This window comes from Pinus tabuliformis, chromosome 9 (genome assembly GCF_031772625.1).
Source record: "Pinus tabuliformis cultivar Carrire ecotype Pingquan chromosome 9, CPIR1, whole genome shotgun sequence".
Classification (NCBI taxonomy): Eukaryota; Viridiplantae; Streptophyta; class Pinopsida; order Pinales; family Pinaceae; genus Pinus; species Pinus tabuliformis.
Genome location: NC_142307.1, coordinates 847,556,723 through 847,560,746, shown reverse-complemented (window position 1 = coordinate 847,560,746; position 4,024 = coordinate 847,556,723).

Here is a 4,024-nt window from a genome sequence, read left to right as displayed (position 1 = left end):
ATACATGGCTTCCCATGTTGTGGTTCCTCCATCCTTGCTGCATGTGGTATCGGAGAAAAGTGGTACCATGTCTGATTTCTCAGATGCAGTCGCCTTTCCCTTCTTTGCCATTCTTTCTGTGGAGGTTTCCTGAAATGGAGCAATGGAAGTTATCAGATAAACATAAAGCGAGAATGACAGTGAGAATTAAATGATACAATTAACCTTGAAAGGTGACAAGAAAGGAGCTTTTATTCAAAATGCAGATGAAAAGATATCAAATCACGTCGAGCCGCTCTTAACATAAATTCCATTAAACTTATTAAATACACACTAAGATCTTTTATCATTGCCTTTATTACTCATTTAAAATATCACATCGCAAATGGGAAGGGAAAAACTTTAAGGTGGCAAGTTTAACATGCAAAATGTCGATTATGCGATTGCGATAAGATTATCGTAATATCGCATTTTTAGTTGTGTGTTTTTCGAAGTTGTTTAGAATTCTGTGAGATGTGGGGTGAGCGGCATACTTTTCATTGATTAGAGCTTTCTCTACCTAAATGAATAATTATTGTGTAAAGTGCCTTTTTACTAAGTGTCGGACTTAACTTGTAGTTTATAACAATTATTTTTATTGGGTCCAGGTTCTATTGCGCTTCGAAAACTTTTGTAGTTCACAAGGTTGGATTATAAGTAAAGTGTCACGATGCGATAAGTATTGGCTTGATCTACCGCAATATCGCAATTCACATATTCCAACATGCTTGGTGAGTTGTGTTTTTTTGTGTGTGAAGGTCAATATGTGATTGCGATAGACGCTTCATTTCACAAGAAATTCCTTAAGTCTTAGCTTTAAATAGAAAGTTTAATGATATCCTAAGCTCATTATGGTGATCTCTTCTATCGCAATTCATGGATCCTGGTTTTTAATTAACCTTTGATACACTTGGTCCAGCGATATGCGATAAAAGAAAGAATTTCTAGTGTTAAATGGATTTGACTTGATATCTTAATTTATTTCTAAAAACTTAAAAATAAAGCGCTTAAGTGCTAAGTTTTCCGTGAAGGATTTTTTATAAGGGTCCCCATTTATTAATAGAATATTAACTATTAAATCAATAAATGGGGGGGTTGTTGAATAGCACAACAATTGGCGATTCACTGGAAGAACCAGTTATCTCTAATAGTCTTTTGAAACTTCTAAAACTTCCAAAATAAAGATAGTTCAGAAAAATAGGAATTACATGAAATCTAAGATAAGTAACATTTCTCTGAATAAGAAAACAAAATCCACCTAATTACCATCCATTTGATATCCTCTTCAAAATGAAAATTCCTTTGTCTACATCAGTCTTTACTTGGTTTTAAAGATAAAGCAAGGGGATCTTGCAGATTAGCTTTTAGATGTACTCATTTGTCATAGGTAGAGCCTCTACTGCCAGCAGGTGTCCATAGCCTCGACAGGGTTACCTATTAACCATCAATGATTTAGTATCCCATCTAGATAAGGGTGCAATTTTTTAGAGATAAATTCAAATTCATATATTTACTATTTTTTCTTTCTTTTCTATCTAGTTTATTTTTTCTTAAAAAATTCATTTTTCCTACTTAAAGGTCATTGTCTTGGTTTGGTGACCAAAATTGACAATGTCATTCACAAGTTGTAACTTAATTGAACAAGCTAGCTCGTGATGAGACCCATTGTCTTTTGATTAAAGTAATCTCAAGACATTACCTTGTTTTGATATGTAGTATTGGTAATATCAGTTTATTATTTCCCTATGAACATGGTAAGTCGGCTCTTGATGAGACATCTTATCCTTTGAGCTTAAGTATATTTTAGAATTACACTCTAAAAAAGGAAAAGTTTACTAGATGGGGAGAATCATTGACTCCTTAAGATTTTCTGGATGACAATTATAGAGTTAAAGGTGCTTATCTGCAGAGAGTTTTTGCTTTGTTAAAGATACTTTTCTTGACTAATGGTAGAACAAAGGTCTCTTTATAAAGTTGAGGTTTTACAAAGGACAAATAATTTTGGTGGAAAACTAGCAAGTTTCAGAGAAATATAACTCAACTTATGTCTCAAGTGTGAAAATTATCTCCTCAATAATCTCTACTTATACAAGCGAAAAATCAAAATATAAAAGAGATTTTTATTGAAAGGCCAAAAGTAAATACTATTTAACTTTTATTTTCCTAGAAAAAGTAAAGGCAATAGTGTACAAGGGATAGAAGAGGTTATCTTCTATGAAAAATATTTCTTCAAAATCTGCCCATAATCTACCCATTAACAAGCAGAGAATCTCTTTTGCCTGATAAGTCTTGCAATAAAAAGGTTGATGGGTCGATTTGTTCCGCAATCTAAAATGGGCCAAGCCACATTCTTTGGAATTTGGTATGTTTACCTTTTTCCTCATGTGCTTTATCCCACTTCAATACAAGGTCTCCGAGTTGGAAGGATTTAGGACTTATAGAATTTGCATCAAATGAAGATTTGACCAATTGTTGATGATGTGCATGTGTGATCTTGGCTTTATCTCTTTCTTCTTCGAGTTTGAGGATTTGTGATTGCCTTAATTGCATAGAAGAGGAAGGAGTTTCTTCAATAAATTGAACCAGGGCTAGAGAGGGAATAGCTACATTTGTAGGGAGAACAACCTCTTTCCCATAAACCAAATTAAAAGGAGAAGTGCATATTGAGGCCTTATGTGTTATTTGATCTGCCCATAGAGAAAATGTTAAAGATTTATGCCAATTTTTCTAACTTTGATCAACAGTTCGTTTGATGATCCTTATGATATTTTTATTTGTAGATTTGGCCAAACCATTTCCCCGAGGATAATAGTTAGCAGAATATTTAAGTTTGAAACCTCTTTTAAGAGCAAATTCTGTCATAGCATTGCCTGTGAAATAAGATGCATTTTCAAACATGAGGGCAGTTGGTAGACCAAATTTGGTAATAATAAATTGGTCAATAAATTCAATGATGTTTTCAGAATTGGCTACCTTAAGTGGAATTTCTTCCACCCATTTAGTGAAGTAATCAGTTGTTGTAAGGATATATCTATGCTTCTTTGAAGAGTGAGGAACGATCTCACCTATTATGTCTAGTCCCTGTTAGCACTCCAGGAAACTCTCCTAGGTTGCAGATCAGAGATGCCTGGTAACATATAATCTTCAATATTGTTCTCTGAACTATTGGAATAAATGATGGTTTGGATCAAGTTAGATAACCATTTCAGCTCTATTCTCACTCAAGACATGCACGAACACTCTCACCAATACAAGGCTTTAGACCACTAATGCTCAATAATTTATATATTCAGTAGGTAGATGGAGAACACTGACTATACCAGCAGATTAGATACATAAACATAAATGAATGGCTAGCTACAGGCAGTAAAGAAGCTTTCAAATCTAATATATCAAATTAGAGATAAGATGGCAGTTATTTGGCCTTAGACACAAAGAAAACATGAACAAATTGCAAGCATAGAACAGGAAAGAGAATGGACATTGAACATATAATGGCAAAAGAAGCTTATATTGCTTAGAATGAAGATGAGAAGCTTGAATGAACATAGGAGGAATAATCTCCAAAAGTTGAACCCTTATTACATTTAGGTTTTTGCCTCTTAAAGGTTGTTTACAATACTCCTGAGCTCTCTAGAAGGCTCGAAGTCTTAATCTATCCCCTCTGTCCCTTAGCTGTTTGATTCCCTGAAGGCAAGCATGGCTTGGAGGTTTTTCCTCCTTCTGACAGAGGAATAACAGCTTTCAGATATTTTGGGTAGGTTGTTGCACTGTCTAGGAGCTCTCTCGTGCCAAGATGCCCCACAATCATTTTGTTTGTTGGAATGGGCTGCACTGTCTACCCCATGATTGATTATGTTGTTGTTTTGGGGGCAAGTTGCGCGTGTTGTGGCTCTTTCTATTCCCCTTCTGACCTCTGTCCCTGCCTCCCGGCCTTCGTTAGATAATGGAAAGGGTCTTCGGGCCTGTGTAATCCCTTAAACATTTATAAATGAGTGTTTTTATG